The sequence below is a fragment of the Meles meles genome, chromosome 21 (genome assembly GCF_922984935.1).
Source record: "Meles meles chromosome 21, mMelMel3.1 paternal haplotype, whole genome shotgun sequence".
NCBI classification, from domain to species: domain Eukaryota; kingdom Metazoa; phylum Chordata; class Mammalia; order Carnivora; family Mustelidae; genus Meles; species Meles meles.
The window spans coordinates 28,033,030-28,051,826 of record NC_060086.1 but is presented as its reverse complement, the minus strand read 5'-3'; the positions used below and the strand labels follow the sequence as shown (position 1 = coordinate 28,051,826).

Sequence of the window (18,797 nt, the reverse complement as noted above, 5' to 3'; positions counted from 1 at the left end):
GCTTCCACCTCCGCCGGCTGGCAGGCAGACCCACACATTCTGCTTAACCATGTGAAACAGCTAGCTTTTGCTCTCCCCGCCCCCGGGCCCAGTTATGATATTTGGGTAGCAACACTGGCGACTTTTCTAGGAGAGTGTTTTATAAAAATAGAGCTTCCAATTTTAGGTCTAGAATTGAAAAGAAAAATAGCCAGAATTAGAAATTTGTTTTAACACAATACATTGAAAATTACAAGTTTAAGGGCTGGTTGCTGAGGACGGGGATCACACCACCACGTGATTTCTCAGTGAGTCATAAAAAGTAGTACAGGCTTAACAGTGGACATCCACCAGTACTAAGAGTTAAGGAGCCCACTTGAGTCAGATGACCGAAAGCCAACCTGACACCCCTGCGTTTGTTTCAGCTGTGGCAGGACTGACACAAATGAACTGCAGCAGCAATTTATAAGACAGAAACGTTAATGAACGTTTTCTGAGCCTTGTCAAAGAGGAAATGTTTGAAACCCCGAATATGACTCATTTTTCAAAAGTTCAATCAATTTAACAAGAAAAAAAAAGAGCTCTAAATACTAATAAATCAAAACTGAAACATTTCTGGATTTCTAATACCCATTCTTGATTAACATACCTTTGTGTCAAAGCAAAAACCAAGTGCAGCCATGTAACAGCAAGTTGCCACCCTTTCAGTTATAAGAACCGCTCTGGCGGAACTAGATGAGAGCAACGAGAATTAATCTTCAGGCCTAGATGGATACTGTCTTGGTAATAAGACAATAAAGACCTCCCTAAAGGGCTTCTGGGTGCCATAAATTATATAACAAATCCACTTCTGCCAGGCAGCCAGGATTAACTCCTATTCACCCAGAGCACTACTCTTACTCAGTATCACCAACTGGCTTATCGAAATGAAACAGTCATTATCCACAACTGCCCTTCGAAGGCACAGCACGTCTCTCACTGCTCATCAGTCTGCTGACACCAGCTACTCATCCCAGGAGAAGCCAACCTAAGAATTTTTTTTTTTTTTTTTAGATTTTATTTATTTCCAGAGAGGCTGGGGGAAGCAGGCTCCCCACTGAGCAGAGAACCTAATGCGGGGCTCAATCCCAGGACCCTGAGATCATGACCTGAGCTGAAGGCAGAGGCTTAACCCACTGAGACACCCAGGCGCCTCCCAACCTAAGAATCTTGAAGACAACTTTGATACTTGTTTTTAACAGGCCAAAACATTTTTTAAAAACCAGAAGTCAGGGGAGCCTGGGTGGCTCAGTGGGTTAAGTGTCTGCCTTCGGCTCCAGTCGTGATCCCGGGGTCCTGGGATGGAGCCCCATGGTGGCTCCCTGCTCAGCAGGGGCATCTGCTTCTCCCTCTCTCTCTGCTCCCCATGCCGCCCCCCAGCTGTTCACTCACCCTCTCAAATTAAAAAAAAAAAAAAAAAATCTTAAAAATAAATAAGTAAAAATAAAAACCAAAAGTATTTCATTGATTTCTCCCCAGTGAATTCTTCTGACTGAATTTTTAAAGAATTGTCTATTATGACACCTTATCATAACAGACAATTTGTTACTCCTAATATGCATTATATATTTTTTACGCCTCAGGAACATGAACATTCATGGCTCCCAAACAGGTGGTCAAAAATAACAAGTCCATGGGGTGCCTGGGTGGCTCAGTGGGTTAAAGCCTCTGCCTTCGGCTCAGGTCATGATCCCAGGGTCCTGGGATCCAGCCCCGCATTGGGTTCTCTGCTCAGCAGGGAGCCTGCTTCCTCCTCTCTCTCTGCCTGCCTCTCTCTGCCAACTTGTGATCTCTCTCTCTCTGTCAAATAAATAAATGAAACCTTTAAAAATAAATAAAAATAAATAACAAGTCCACAGAAGAGAAAGGACTCTATTATTTCAGTGACCGCATCTTATATTAGGAGTTCCAAGAAGGCAGGGAATGCGTACGGTAACGTGGAAAGGGCTAACTGACAAACCTGACAAGCATCTGACAAACATCTTCTAAAGAAGCAAATGTAGGGATGCCTGGGCAGCTCAATCGGCTAAGTGTCCAACTCTTGATTTCAACTCTTGATTTCAGCTCAGGTCAGATCTCAGGGTCCTGAGATTATCCCACTTTGGGCTCGAGTTCAGCGGGGAGTCTGATGGAGATTTCTCCCTCTCCTTCAGCCTCTCCCCCTGCATTCTCTCTCTCTCAAAGAAATATATCTTTTAAAAAGGAATCTAATGTAAAATAAGCACCTACTATGTACCAAGTGCACTGCACAAATCTACCTACATGCTCGGTATGAGCCACTTTTACACAATAATGTCCACAAATGCTTACATAAGTTTTGCAATGTAATATCCATCAATTTCAAAACATTTTTACACATATGCACTAACCCAACAAACACACCCTATGATGTAAGTATTATCATCACCTGAGAAAACTAAGGCACAGAAAGTACCAGTAACTTGCCTAAGGATGAACAGCTAGCAAGTGACAAAGCTAAAATTCTAACCCATGTTTCTACTCCTTCTCGTAATTAAAGATACTGCTTTTCATATCCACTCTTTTAAAAATATGAAAATTTAGGGGCGCCTGGGTGGCTCAGTGGGTTAAAGCCGCTGCCTTCGGCTCAGGTCATGATCCCAAGGTTCTGGGATCGAGCCCCGCATCGGGCTCTCTGCTCTGCGGACAGCCTGCCTCCTCCTCTCTCTCTCTGCCTGCCTCTCTGCCTACTTGTGATCTCTGTCTGTCAAATAAATAAATAAAATCTTTAAAAAAAAAAAATGAAAATTTAAACTGCCTCTTTCAAAAAAACATATTAAGTAGAGTAGTTCTTTCAGGAGCCTGGCCAGGCATGCAACTCTTGAGCTCGGGGTTGTAAATTCAAATCCCACCCATGCTGGGTGTAGAGATTACTTAAAAATCAAATCTTTAAAAAAAATTTAAGATTTTATTTATTTAAGACAGAGAGCAAGCAAGCAACCATAAGTGGGGTGGGGCAGGCAGAGGGACGGGGCGTTGGGAGAGGGAGAAGTAGACTCCCCACAGAGCAGGAAGCTAGACATGGGGCTCAATCCCAGGACCTGAATGGAAGGCAGATGCTTAACCGTCTAAGAGTTCCACCACCCAGGTGCCCCTCAAATTTTTTTTAAATAAAACATGAGTAGTTTTTTGTTTGGTATGTATAAGGCTTTATATAGCCCAGTGTCTTCCAAACTTTAAGCACAGCCTTCATTGAGAAGTAACACTTCACTTCCCGACCAAAGACACATATGTAAATACAGGTATAACTCAAAAGTTTCAGGAAGCAGCATTTACCCTCATTTCTAAGATTCACTCTAATTTATGCTATTTCTTTCCTTTAGTTTGGTTTTTAATTGTTGTTTATAACCCACTAATTAGATACGACCCATAATAAGAAAATCTCGATCAAGATCAAACTTAAAGGTTCCTTCCAACAGCCCTACTGTGCCAGACACAATACCAGGTGTTACAGAGTCATGACAGCAGTTAATCCCCACATCTACCCTCTGAGGCTGGTACTACTGTTACACTGATGAAGAAATAATCTCAGAAAAAAAACACCTCACTCAAATCCCTACACTGTGGCACAAAGAAGCTCACCAAACAGTCCATCTGCTCCCCCAATTTCCCAGCCTCTTTTCAGTGTGGTGGGGAAATGTATCTATTTCTGGCCAATGAGCTGTAGGCAGATTGTTTCTTCTCATTTCTAAGCCTAAGCACAGAACTGGCACGTGACATCCCAGCCATCTTTCCCCCTGCCACAGTGACCAAGACAACACACAACAGTGGCATCTTGATCAGCCTGGGTCTCTGAGTGACTGTATGGAACAGGGCACCCTTCAGGCCACTGACCCGTGTGGGACATGCAAGCAATCAAGTTTTATCAGACTAAGCCAGACTTTGTAAATTCTTACTCCTGAGTATCTGCCCGTCTTCAGTAATCCTACAGTTCAAGCCCCTGACATCTTCACTGCAGCACGTTCACAAATAGCTTCCCTACTTCTGGGACTGCTCCCTTCAACATCTTTCACACTGTTGCTGACACGATCTTACACACACACACACACACACACCCACCCATGTGAGTATGCCATGTCCCTACTCAAAATTATTAGTTCCCCTTCACCTACGAAAGAATACAAACTCAGCAAGGCATACAAAGAAAGCCCTTCGAAGTTTGTCATTCTCCCCATCCCCTTCACTCTACATCCCCCAGGCATACTGAAACACCTGCCGTTCCCCAAAGCGCCACAGCTTCTCACGCTTCCGTAGTTCTACACATACTGTTACCTCCACTTGGGATGCCATCTCACTCTCTAGTCTGTGTCTTTCAAGGCCAGCTGAGATTTTACCTCCCACAGGACTCCTCTCCTGACTCCTTCAAGCTGACCTAGAATCTCTCTGCCCCACTCCCCACATCTTCATTTACAGCACTGGTATTTTTGGGCGCTGATTTTACCACAGTTTCTAATTGTTCTGATATCTGTTCTCTACCACATTGTAAGGTCCTTAAGAACAAGATCCACAAAAGGCACTCAAATGTATTGGCATGAATAGCTGGCAACCCATAAACACATTTTTCCTGAAACACTGTGTATCCAACCCTAGGGTCAGTCCTTAAGAAAAATTCAGACTACACACACTTCACTTTGAATACAATGGTGAAAGCATCAAATCTGGAGGCCAAATTATCCTAGGTTACAAGACTAGTTTTGGGTTTCAGAAGTTCCCTATGAATGATCCACATTCTGCCTGGGAAAGCTGGTCCCCTGCTCAAATACAACTAATTTGAAAACTACATAGGCTGGTTCCTCTTAGAAAATATCTTGTATCTGTTTGGAATTCAAGAGTCTATTAAAAGCGTGTTTTTAAAAGTTTTGTTCTGTTAAGCTGCTACTGTAATCAAAAGCTCTTTTGCTTAACCAGGCTGAGTCACAAGCACTAAATGTTGGAGACCTGCAGAACTTGGGTGTTGAGTGAGTCAACTTAAGCACTGTATGCAAATAGTAAAGCTACAAATCAGAAAGAGGAGGAACTCTGGCTAAACTACTTAGAGGGAAGGAAAACTGTATCCTTCCAAATGGGGAAAAGGCAACTGGAAAGATTTTTTACCTGTTGCATAGCATTATTCTGGTTCTTTGACTAGGGAGGTTTAAAGTTAAGAGTTAAAGTCTTTGATTGCATATTTGTATTTTTTTACTTGCAGTTACCATGAAAGTTCAAGTTTCCTACAAGATTTAAAATGTTAGTTTATGGGGCGCCTGGGTGGCTCAGTGGGTTAAGCCTCTGCCTTCGGCTCAGGTCATGGTCTCAGGGTCCTGGGATCGAGCTCGGCATCGGGGTCTCTGCTCAGCAGGGAGCCTGCTTCCCCCTTTCTCTCTGCCTGCCTCTCTGCCTACTTGTGATCTCTCTGTATCAAATAAATAAATAAAATCTTTAAAAAAAAAATGTTAGTTTACCATGAGAAGACCACAGTGGTCTTACTCCAGTAAGTGCTGGAAACATGGAAGAATGGCTTGAAAAGGTTTTGAACTCTACCATTATGTTTGTACATCTTTCATTCTGACTCTAAATTACATTTTATCTTTTTAAATGTGTGGTCTTGAATGCTTACACTTCTTTAGAGATTATCCTACCACGGAGATAATTATTTGCCTGACTGAGAAAGAATAGTCTTTCATGGGGCTCTCATCTTTAAAGCCCCAAAGACTCAGCTGCCACAAGAAATCTTAACCAAGACTCAATTGATCCAATGGCAATTTTCCAAGATGAGAAGGAAATAAACAACCCCACTCTAGCTTTGCAAACCCTAGTCTAGAGACCAAGGGCAAATGTCACAAGCCCCCTCCAGCCCCGTTCACAATTTCCCCAGACTCATCAGCAGTTATCTATAAATAATGACTAAACTCTGCACCAAGGGAAATGGACTCCGGAAGATGTCTACTCTGAGTAAGGCAGTCTTGTGAATCTGCACAAAGGATGCATGTCATACATGTCATGAAACAGATTTTAGTGGGAAAAGAGATTTTTTAATACTGCAAAATATAGGCCTGAGTAAAGGCTTCTGCCCTTTCCCAACATGCCAAATACCACAAGTCACCACTTCTCTCAGGAGACAAGACAGTATGAATGACAAAATCAAAACTTACAAAGTATGAGGGCTTGTGGCTTGGAACATTAGATTTCACCTCAGCTGGGAAACATCTGAGAGCTTCTCATTATGAAATCAAGTAGAAACTCTGTATTAAATAAATGAAGGAGGAAAAATAATCTTGGGCTATATTGTTACCACCATTTTGCTCTATTTTAACCTCATCTTGACTAGGTAACACATGGCACAGAAAGATAACAGACATGGAACCATATTTATAACAATTTTTAAAAACTGTAATTTGAAACATTAAACAATTTATTATATGGAGCCATACCAGACACATGGGTCTTTACGCTAAAGTAATTACAGAACAAAATCACTTGCAGAATACAGGCCAACAACCAAAGTATATAATGAAAGATGACAGTGTGAAGATACACAGAAAATGTCAAGGGAACACAGGTAATTAAAGTTAAAAAAAAAAAAAAAACCTCAAGTAACCAAAGACTACATCTGAAAGCAACTTTCTTGGCTCCTCTTACACAATCGAGACTTCAGTTTTATTCTGGGGCTTTACTTAAAAAGAAAGCATCTCCTACAAAAGTTTTGTTTCATTTTTACCACTGCTCATTTAACTTCTCAAGACCCCCACTATACTGAGTTAGAGCAATATGACAGAAAGTGAAAGGAAATTTTGTTTTATTATTTTTTTAAAAGATTTTATTTGTCAGAGAGAGAGAAGGAGCGCACATGCACAAACAGGGGGAGCTGCAGGCAGAAGCAGGCCCCTTTGAGCAAGGATCCCAATGCAGGACTCCTGGATCCCAGGACTCTGGGATCATGACCTGAGCTAAAGGCAGACACTTAACCAACTGGGCCACCCAGGCATCCCATGAAATGAAATTTAAATAGTTTTCCTCAGTGTTTAACTTCACTTTAGGGCACGTGTCACACTGTAGCTTTGAAAAAGTTACCAACTGAAAGTAACATATAAGACATTAAGATATGGCAGAGCCCCTTCCAGAACCCAGAATATATGCACTGACGTGCATTCAAGAAAGAGGGTTGGCCAAAAAAGAGAGAGAATGGATTGGCAATCGCAGGTCAATAGAACAGAATCCTAGCTGCTTCCATGGGGAGTCCCAAACCTAAGAGTGAAAGGGACAAAAGATCAATCCAGGTAACAGGAAAACTGCTTGGGGTGAAAGAGGAAGCAATACAACCTATTTTTCATTCTTTAAAAAAAGCCATCACTACTAATACCTACAATATTTTAAATTCTACACCACTTACTTATGGGTATCTTCACCATGAATGCAGAAATAGAAAGTTGTCAAGTTGCTTGAATGAGGCAAGTCTTTAAATCCACCCATATTTGGACCTGCTCTACTGTCCATCACCACAGGACTTCATGCAGGTGTAGTACTGCAGAATTACTTGACCTCAGAAATTCCAAATTTCAGCCTTTTCTAGACAACCTTTATGATCTTCCATATACATTTACCATTCCAACTATTGTCCCCCCAATATTTTTCTTAAAAGCTTCAAAAAAAAAAAAGAGACCCCTGGGTGGTTCAGTAATTAGGCATCTGCCTTCGGCTCAGGTCATGATCCCAGGATCCTGGGATCAAGCCCCGCATCAGGCTCCCTGCTCAGCGGGGAAGCCTGTTTCTCTCTCTCCCACTCCCCCTGCTTGTATTCCCTCTCTCGCTCACTCTCTGTCAAATAAATAAAATCTTAAAAAAAAAAAAAAATCATATCCACTTTAACATCATCCTAAGCAACACTATCCATGAAGATAAAGGTCTGACATGCTAGTTATGTTTTCATTAATACACATTAAAATACAGAACTAGTAAACAAATACTCATCCATGTACCACTGAAAATCATATGTACCATCAACAGTACAAAAAAACTACTCCTGAATACTCATTTCAGCAGCAGATACAGTAAAAATGTAACCAATGCCACACTTTGAGAAACAGTGATTTTTTTTTTTTTTTTTTTTTTATTCATTTGACAGAGAGAGAGCACAAGCAGGGGGAGCAGCAGGCAGGAGAGGGAGAAGCAGGCTCCCCGCTGAGCAGGGAGACCGATGTGGGGCTCGATCCCAGGACCCCAGGATCACGACCTGAGCCGAAGGCAGATGCTTAACCGACTGAGCCACCCAGGCGCCCCGAGAAACAGTGATTTAGTCTCAAATCCTATGCCACAGTTAAGGAAACAGACTCAAAGAGGGGCTGTAATTTCTCCAAAGACACACAGTAACTGATGGCAGAGGCCTAACTAGGATCTAAACTTAGTCCAGTGGTGGTCCCACCAGAGTACAAGCTCCAGACGGGTGAGTGACAGGAAGAATTAGAGACTGACCTCGGTGAAGTTCACCAACAAGTGAACCTCAAGCAGCCGGTAAGCTCTTTACCAGTATACCTGGGCTTTGCATGGTCCCTAAGAAGCACACACACAACATTGTACTTGCCAGCTGACTCTCACAGGTTTTCTGCACCAGCTAAAATAAATTTGCGGTTTCCTTCCCAAAGTCTCATGTAGTTTTGCCCAACTCAACGAACCTCAAGGTCTACTGTTAAGATAAAAAGTCTCCTGGATCAGTTTCCCATTTTTTGGTTCAACAGTACCTATGCTACAGAGCCCTGGTCCCCACTGCTCGCGCATGCTCTATAGAGTTTCAGGAAAATTTTCCATCTCTTGATTTTAGGCCAGCTCTGGAAACAGGCTGGAAGTTTCCATCACAGAGTCACTCCTATACTTCCCAGATACCCAGAGCAGGTTTTACTTTCAAGTGATAGATAACCTATGTCTTCTGTGTGCCCAGCAATGTTTCACACGCAGCCTCACACATCCCCCTATAAAAGTAAAATGACAAGAGATCCTGGCTCCTCGGGAGTTGCCAACCCAGGTGAGCTTAGCTCTGTATGCATGTAGCTAATAACAGCTCATGTTCTTAGATGTTCATATATATGCCAGGCACTGTGCCATATCCTTCAGATGGACTGTCTTAATGAATCCTCACAACTATTTACCATGATTATCCCCCCTTTATATATGAAGAAGATAAAAACGAGACTTACAGATGTTAAGTAGTTCATCCCAGATCAAATTGTAAGTAGGTGGTAAAGTTCAGACTCAAACCCAGACCGACTAGGCTGATGTTCTTAACCAGTGCACTATCTTTTTAAAGCCACACTGAAAGGAAACATGAATTCTGTATATTTTTTATCTTATAAAGTGAGTTCATTTCTTACCCTAGGGAAATCTAGAGCTAGAGCACCTGTGAAGTATTCAAGAAACAGTAACACATTCTGGGAATGCCATTTCATACTGACTGAGGGACGAATCTGTTCTTTTGTAATCTGAAGCTATTCAGTTTGCATTTTAACCAAAAACTCCATCAAAGTAACAGTAAATGCATACTGTTACTTATCACCTAAATCAATTTTAGGTAGGTTTATTCCATTACTACTTATGCAATACAAAGCTGGAGTACTAATGTGTTAATTAAGAAATACATTTGAAAAAAATAGATAGATACACATATTTGGTCTTTGCCCCCAGTTTGTGCCAGCTCCTAAAACTCCTGGTATATCCTTACTGAAAGACGTGTCCCTTGTTATTCATAAGGATCCCCTGCTGGACCACACTGGGGTTTATGCTAATGAGGTGACTCAGGGAAGCCCCTCAGATAGCTTCAAGACCGAGGCTGGCCACACCAGAAAGACCAGGCACTTGCTTAGAAGGTTGGAACTTTTAGTCCCATCTCCAGACCACCAAAGAGGGAAGAAGAGGGCGGCTGGAGCTCAAACAGCAGGCCAATGATTGGATCAATTACACCTACCTAAAGGGGCCTCAACGGAAACTAAAACCAGGCTAGGGGAGCTCCACGGCTGGTGAACACAGTGATGTGCTGGAAGCCTGGCATGCCCAGAGGGGACAAGGAAGCTGTGCCAATTCATATCTCATCCCATGCATCTCTTCCAATTGGCTGTTCCTGAGTTGTATCTTTTATAATCAAACTATAATCCTAAATACACCTTCCCCAGTTCTGTGAATCATATGTTTTGGTAATTACTGAACTTGGGAGAGGGCGATTGCGAGGAACCCCGGATTTACAGTCTGCCAGGCAGAAGTGCAGGTACCCTGAGGCTACCTGATACTTGTGGCTGGTATCAAGGAGAATCTTATGAGAGTGAGTCATTAACTTGGGGGTATGCACTAACTCCAGGCAGTTTGTATCAGAACTGAATTGCTGGACACTCAGGTGGTGTCAGTTGTTGCTGGAACAACGTAATTAATAACCTCAGAAAAAGAGGCCCACATTAAAACCAATTAAACTGGTAGCTCAGAAGCCACTTCCCTGCTTGATCTAATCATTACATCTACAGCTGTCACCAATTCGGAGCACTGCTTGCCATTTTCAGCGCGAATCGGAAATCTGGCTCTATGGACAGATCCACAAGTATCTGGTAGAATAAAATTTTTTTTAAGAGAAAAGACTTACGAACTAATCTGATCAGCTAAAGAAAACATGGAGTGTTGTAGAAATGTAAAGTAAAAAATGATTACTCTTTAATAATTTTAGTTGTGATTTATTCCACATTTATCATAGTCTCCATGAGAGAACCAGGAATTACTTCAATAGTTTCCATGTAAAACTGTTCCCTTTGGATAGTAGATATTGTTAAATGACAATGACCATCACCCAGTATTTGCTTCATTATGTACTTTTACCCAAATTCTAATGTGCCCAGGGACATCACATTCCCTCTTGTTTACCAGCTTCTGATTCATCAAAAGAGACAGAGATCTCAAAAAACTTAGGCCAGCACTCTGCAAGCAATCTTTAAGACCAATCTGGTCAAACCAGACACTGCATCCCTGCATGCACCCCTCCCCATCAGAAATACACTTTCCAGTAATGGGAAAGAACACTTGTGGTCACAGCCCTGGTTGAGGCCACTGGATTACGGGACTCCACAGGCTCCCTGTCCCCCTCTCTTTGTGAACGGTGTTCCCTGGAGTTGGGCAATCTATGGACCTGCTCCTTCCCTACCCACTCTTCCCCCAGCATGTGCCATTGTTACCATTTTCTACCTTTTCCCAGCTGGACCACCGGTGGGGGCATTTCTCTTTACCCTATACACCAGCCCATAATAACCCCCACTCCCGCTGTCCTACACATCCTCCTCCCCTACAACTCAACCTACCTATCTAAATGCCTTTAGAAGTTTTTAGACTTTTACATAAACTGTTGGGAAACCCCAAGCGAACTTCTCCTTACCATAGATAGGCATCAGCTGTAAACCAACTGTTTTGAGTAAATGACTGAATCAGTGACTCGTTATTACAAAGAAAAACTAATTTACTAGGAGTAAAAGAACCATGGAAACATTCTTAAAAATGGACACAGAGCATTCAATCACTTCTTGCTCTTGAATTCCACTCACTTAGAAGAAAGAAAATGTCACTGAAACAGAAAAATGTCTCCTATGAGGGCCTGGGACTTCCAGCCTGTTCATGACCCTAACACACAGAACCTGCTCTACTAGAGTGCCAGCACCCTCCCTGCAGTGGTACTGCCAACCTTCTTCTGTTTGAAGAGCAGCTGCTAGCGGGGGCGCCTGGGTGGCTCAGTCGGTTAAGAGTTCAACTCTTGGTTTCAGCTCGGGTCATGATCTCATGGGTCCTGAGAATGAGCCAGTGTGCTCAGTGGGGAGTTTCTTGAAGATTCTCTCCCTCTGCCCCTCTTCCCAATTGTGCACACACACATGTATGTGTTTTCTCTCTCAAGTAAATAAATTTTTTTCAAAGCTTTCATTTATTTATTTGACAGAGGGAATAGCGAGAGAGGGAACAAAAGCAGGGGGAGGAGGAGAGTGAGAAGCAGGCTTCACACCAAGCAGGGAGCCCGATGTGGGGCTCGATCCCAGAACCTTGGGATCATGACCTGAGCTGAAGGCAGAAGCTTAACTAACTGAGCCACCCAGGCATCCCAGGATCCAATTCTGGACTGCAGCTCAGGTCATGATCTCAGGGTCATGAACTTGAGCCCCGAGTCTGGCTCTGCATTCAGCAGGGAGTCCAACAGAGACTCTCTGTCTCTCCCTCCCCTTCCCCCAATCCCTCTCTAAAAAATAAATAAATGAAGAGCAGCCACTAGGTAATCATCAAGCAGATATAAATGAAAGTAGATTTAAATGAAAACAAATTTGCTTTACCAAAAAAAATAAAATAAAAGGAGGGGAGAATATAGCCATTATAGTTTTTTCCTGGAGCTATTCTAAAACTGCTATGTCAATGGATATACCCAGGTTTCCCTGTTCAAATTCCAGGGCAGGTCACAGGGTAAAGGAAGTAATCTGTTCAGCATTTTGCATAGGTATTCTCTGTAGCATGTCTGCTAACTTATCTTTAAAAATTAGAGTGATAAAGCCCCAACTCCTATTTGAAAGAACTAGCATCACTTTCAGAAACAGTCTGAGGATATAAGGCCAGCTATTTACTAGTGCCATTACTCATTTATAACCTCGTTTCGCATATGCTTCAAAGGTGGTTATAAGAGTCCTCTCTAAAAGAGCAGCAGTCTGTGACAAAATGTTTGAGAAAAGAACCACAGATATATAAAAAACCAAACAGGGGCGCCTGGGTGGCTCAGTGGGTTAAGCCTCTGCCTTCCACTCATGTCATGATCTCAGGGTCCTGGGATCGAGTGCCCCATCGGGCTCTCTGCTCAGCGGGAAGCCTGCCCCTCCCCCCCGACCCCCCCATCTCTGCCTACTTGTGATCTCTCTCTGTCAAATAAATAAATAAAATCTTTAAAAAATAAAAGATCAAACAACAAGGATTCAAATCAAACCCAAAGTGCCTACAAGGACATGTATGAGGCAGTGTAAATGCGAAAACAAAATTAGTACACGGAAGACCTGATTCTAGTCCTACAGTTGCCAGTACTTGTCTCTGTAACTTTAAGCAACTTTTATTATAACCTTTCTAGATTTCCATTTCCATACTAAATCACTGCTTTTCAACCTGTTTTCAACCTCAGAACATTTTGTTTGATTGAAATCTTCTGGGGAAGCCCAATATAATAGAATATATATATATATATATATATTTTTTTTTTTTTTGACAGAGAGAGAGATCACAAGTAGGCAGAGAAGCAGGCAGAGAGAGAGGAGGAAGCAGGCTCTCTGCTCCCTGCGGAGCAGAGAGCCCGATGCAGGGCTCGATCCCAGGACTCCGGGATCATGACCTGAGCCGAAGGCAGCGGCCCAATCCACTGAGCCACCCAGGCGCCCCTAGAATATATATTTTTATAAGATTTTATTTATTTGACAGACAGATCACAAGTAGGCAAAGAGGCAGGCAGAGAGAGAGAGGAGGAAGCAGGCTCCCTGCTGAGCAGAGAGCCTGATGCAGGTCTCCATCCCAGGACCCTGAGATCATGACCCAAGTCAAAGGCAGAGGCTTTAACCCACTGAGCCACCCAGGCACCCTAATATAACAGAATATTAGAGTTAACTTTCAGAGTGAAGAATAGTGGGGTGAAATGGGCAGAAGACAGCAAAATCCCCGCATCCCACCACAATGTATTCCAGCAATGACCTGCAAGAGGGTTCCATGTAACCCAGTGTGAAAAAACAGCACACCAGATGTTCTAAGGTTCTTTGAGGGTCTTTCTCCTGCTTCTTCCTAAACTGAAGGAAGAGAAATGAGCTGCATCCAATTCAGTAAATGCGAGGACTTGAGTGTTTTTCAGAATCAGAATTACCATCACACACCAACACACCTTAAGTAGCCACAGCAGAGTCCAAACCCTTCATTAACCAACAAGAGCTAAAACTTACAACCAAACTCTAATCCTGATAGGATGGAAGCAATCTATTAATAAAATAGTAAAATAAGGGGCAAGTCTTTCTTGCATACTCTCTCCTGGAATGACAGGCAGAGAATAGGACAGTGGCTACAAAAGACGCTAAACACTCTCCATAAAACGAGAAGTCCTGCAAGGGTTGCTATCCAAGATTCTGTGTCAGTCATCGTATCTGGTTTGGATTTACAGGCCTCAGTGACAGAATTATTTCCGGCCCCTAGATCCTCAGGCTGAGCCTGAGGCAGGGCAGAACAGGAACACGGATGATGTTTCCTAAAGCTCTGTAATCCAAACCTCCAAGCTGCAATTTAGCCCCAAACCCAAAAACACAGCACAGCTCACAGGTCTGTCCGGAACAAAGCCACGCCCTCATCATTAACATAATGCCTACCTTTCCACACACTCAGATTGGTACCAGGGCACTGGCCACAGGTGGCTTATTTTACCACAAGGGCTAATCACCACCTCAAGAAGTGGCGAACCGTAAGAGACTATGGACTCTGAAAAGCAACCTGAGGGTTTTGAAGGGGCGGGGGTGGGAGGTTGGGGGAACCAGGTGATGGGTAATAGGGAGGGCACGTATTGCATGGAGCACTGGGTGTTGTGCAAAAACAATGAATACTGTTACACTGAAAAAAAATAAATTAAAAAAAAAAAAGAAGTGACTTACTGGGTTTCTCTATTCTGATGTATGGTATTTAAAAAAAAGTTTCATTCATGCACATCTTAAAGAAGATTCTTTGGAACTCTCCCCCTCCCTTTTTTTTTTTTTTCCTTCCGGCATATCACGACTTCAAAGAATTAGAGTTTGAGCCACTTCCAACCTTCTCTCTCATCATTTTGCTAAATTAATATGTTGAGTTCTAGTTTGTAATCACTCATTAATTAAATGGTCAGGTGCTATGGTAATCTTGTTTCCCCCAAAAAGAAACAGGACCCTCCAAAACCTAGAAAAACAGACACCAGAACCAGAGAAACTAGATTTGAATTGAAAGACACGAACCAGGGGCACCTGGGTGGCTCAGTGGATTAAGCCGCTGCCTTCGGCTCAGGTCATGATCTCAGGGTTCTGGGATCGAGCCCCGCATCGGGCTCTCTGCTCTGCGGGGAGCCTGTTTCCTCCTCTCTCTCTGCCTACTTGTGATCTCTCTCTCTCTGTCAAATGAATAAATAAAATCTTTAAAAAAAAAAAAAAGAAGAAAGACACGAACCCAAATAACCTGGTCCATAAAAAAACAAAACAACAACAACACACACACACACCCTGGTCCATTGTGCAAAGAGCTTCAGAACATGTGCAACATTTAGGGAGAATTGGTCCTGGTGCACTGGTATCAACATCTGTAAACAGACACAAAGAGGTAATTGTAAGTTATCCAGAGCTGGGGAAATAGGAGTTACCAAGTAATTACCATTGTTTCAATCTGAGTTACCACATCTTCACCTCAAAACAACTGGCAGCTGCTGTACAATTAACTCTCCTTACTGCAGAGCAGACATCAAAACAGTAGCCATATCAGATTAATTTTAAGTCACCTAATGCAATACAGAACACCACAACTTCAAGAGTAAGGTGGCACCAACTGGCTCCCTAGCTTGCCCGTCTTTCAGAGGAGTGTCCCAAACCCCCAAAGTTTAAGAAAGAAATCAACTGGTACTCTATACTAAACGGCTAGCTCAGCTCCAAGACTCCAAATTCATTTAGATTTATGGATTTTTTTCCCCCAAACGCAATCAGCAGCCAACGAAGGAGTCAATGGCTTCTCCCTGTGTTCAAGTCCCCTCCTACCCAACCACCCCCTATCAGAAATTAGAAAGAAGCCACCAGTCTCCAAACTGGCTGATGACATTTCAGCCTACAAGATATTTTCATACTTTTATTATAATAAACCACTGAAATGAAGATGAATAGTGGACACCTTACTAACCCATTGGCTAGAGCATTTGAAGTCCGGCGTTAGCATATGAAGTCCAAAATTGTTTAACCTAGACCAAAGCCCAGTATATATATGTTATATACATTTCACTATCAGTTCTCCATTCCTTTGTGTTACTCTGCAGTATGGAGAGTGGAGTCTATTGTTTGCCTGGTCCTAGCTTTTCACTTTCATCACTAGCTTGCTAACTAAAAGACTTTCCATTTGTATTCAAGTTGGAATTCGGTAATTCAGTACCACGCTGTATCCCACTCCCGTTCATTACGCTCAGGATTGCCCAGCGAGCTCTATTCAAATTAGTTCTCACAATCCATCTACCAATGCTAGTAAAAGTATCAGAACTTAAAACAGGTGATAGTCCTCAATTTCTGATTTTTCTCCAAACACTTAAAGTTTTATTTTGCATTTCTAAAAGGTTTTTATGTATTTATTTGACAGAGCGAGATACAGTGAGAAAGGGAACACAAGCAGGGGGAGTGGGAGAGGGAGAAGCAGGCTCCCCACTGAGCAGAGAGCCAGCCCCATCCCAGGACCCCAGGATCATGACCTGAGTAGAAGGCAGACGCTTAACAACTGAGCCACCCAGGTGCCCCTTATTTAGCATTTCTAATACGGACTTTACTACAAATAGCCCAAGCAACATTTAAGTCTCAACCACATGGCTCAAAGGGCCAATTCACTCAAAGAACACACTAGTCACTGTTGTGGGGTTCAGAAGAAAAAAAAACAGTGTATTCTTTCTGTTTCGGCCCACTGTGACATAGCAAAAGAGGGCCAAATCAAGGAGGAGTCCTGATTGGGCTTTTCAAGTGGACAATCTGGTCAAGGTGAGGCTGAAAAGCAGCTGACTACTGGAGATGAATAGCCCCAACAGAAGGCAAAAGTAGGTTACATCCCCTGGTTACATGCCAGCCCAAAGATGCAGACATAGTGGGATTGAGCCCACAATGGTCATTTATCTAATGTAATCCACTGAGTTAACTTTTAGCACCAACCTATACCTCAGCTGACTGTTATTAGTCACCAGGCAGACCAGACAAGAATGGAAATATTGCAACATAAAACCTCCCTACAAAAAACAACCTGAAACTTATATCCTGATGGACATCTCTGTAGACCAACAGGGGTATGTTTTATCATTTGCACAATCTTCAACCCTCAATTCATAAACGGCTAGAAACTAAGAAGAATTCATATATTAGAACATATGCAGGATGCTTGTTATGCAATTTTAAAGAGCAGCTTCTAAGACAAAATTCTGTAAGGAAAAGTGTGCTCTCAGTTGAACATTCCGTTGAATTCTGAACACAGCTTGACATTTATCTGCCAGAAAAGGCCCAGGTGACCACAGCTGCTTTGCCTCCTCTCCCACATTCAGCACGATGACTTTTTTTTTTTAAATTGCAGTAGTCCAACAGTACCTGCAAAATAATAAGTGATAATACTCTAGGAAAAGAAAGAATTGATCAAAAAGGAGCATCGCTTTCTATTTCCTTCTTCTTACTCTTACTTTGCCTACCTATTCTGAGCCCGGCCTCCACCTTTCTGACCTAGACTTTTTCATTTCCTCTTTGCTCACTAGGCTCTGGCTGTTTCTGCCTCCCCTTTCCCGTTCTCCTTCACCTCCCTACACCCACCCTCTCTACCCCACCCCTTTCTTCCCAAACCCTAGAACTAGCCAAAGTCACCCCTCTCAGTTTCTGCACTAGCTAGTCCCTGAATCTGGAAGGCTCCTCCTCTATACCTGCATGTCTGGCTTCTTTTTATTTAAAGCTCAACTTAAGTGTTACCTCCTCAAAAAGGGCTTCCTTGACTGCATCCCAACCAGACATTTCCTGTCACATCACTCTTACTTCAGCATTTACCAAAATCTGATTTATATGCTTATTTCTTCTGTCCCCACATACTCGGGTGTAAGCTCTATGAGAGCTCAGACCTTATGCTTGCATGCAATTTCGTCCACCCAGAGCCCAAAATAATGGCTAGCACTTATTAGCTGGTCAATAATGCTTGTTGCATGAATGAATTTTGGACTTTTTATTCAATGATTCCAAATCAATTAAGGTGAGAGCAGTAGTCATTCTTCTCTTTTGTTACAGTTCTGTGAAACATCTAAACATGCTGTTACTTGCACAATCAAATCATTAAATATTGTTTTATCAGGCCTGAAAGCCCTGCTGAGTAGGATGGGATCCATTATAATTCTTCTAGCAACACACATAAACTCAGTTATAGAGGGCCAGGATTTATGGACACGCTCTAATCAAAGGATCCCTAAAATTCAGGCACTATCTCTTAAAGTTCTTCAGAAAACACAGTTCCACATTCAACAGATGACTTCCAAAGAAAACATCAATACCAAAATAGGAATCATTACATTTCACTCTAAAATTCCTACAACAAGCTAAAAGAGCACTACTTGATTTTTTTTAAACCGACAGAGTATCAGTAAAGAGATCTTTCTAATCATTCTCTGCTTTCTTCAAATAATTTTTCCGTTATTGGTTTATATTCTTTTTAAAATCAGATCACATTTTCTCATTTAAGTCCATCTATACACAAACAATCAGCTAAATAGACAGAAATCAGCACAAGCCAAATGTGTCACTGAAGACTTGTGTGCCCCACACACAAATAGAGAAAGAGATAAAAGAGCTATTGTCCAATTGCAGAAACAAAAAAGTAATATGGGGTTTTCTGTTCTCTGAAGTGCATCATGAAGTGTGGGTGGAGAGAAACACAGAAATCCAGAATTAGCCTAACATCAAATCATTTTGGAAAGAGTTGACAACATGTAAATTCCTCACACATAAAGTATTTAGAACAAGAGACTTTGATTCCTGGGCTATGATGCCATT

The 18,797-nt window shown here is 42.3% G+C and overlaps 1 protein-coding gene across 4 annotated transcripts in view; it reads right to left on the bottom strand.

Moving 5' to 3' along the window:
• DCUN1D3 (defective in cullin neddylation 1 domain containing 3) overlaps window positions 1-18,797 on the bottom strand; it is a 37,244-nt gene that overhangs the window by 17,391 nt on the left and 1,056 nt on the right. The window lies entirely within an intron of this gene.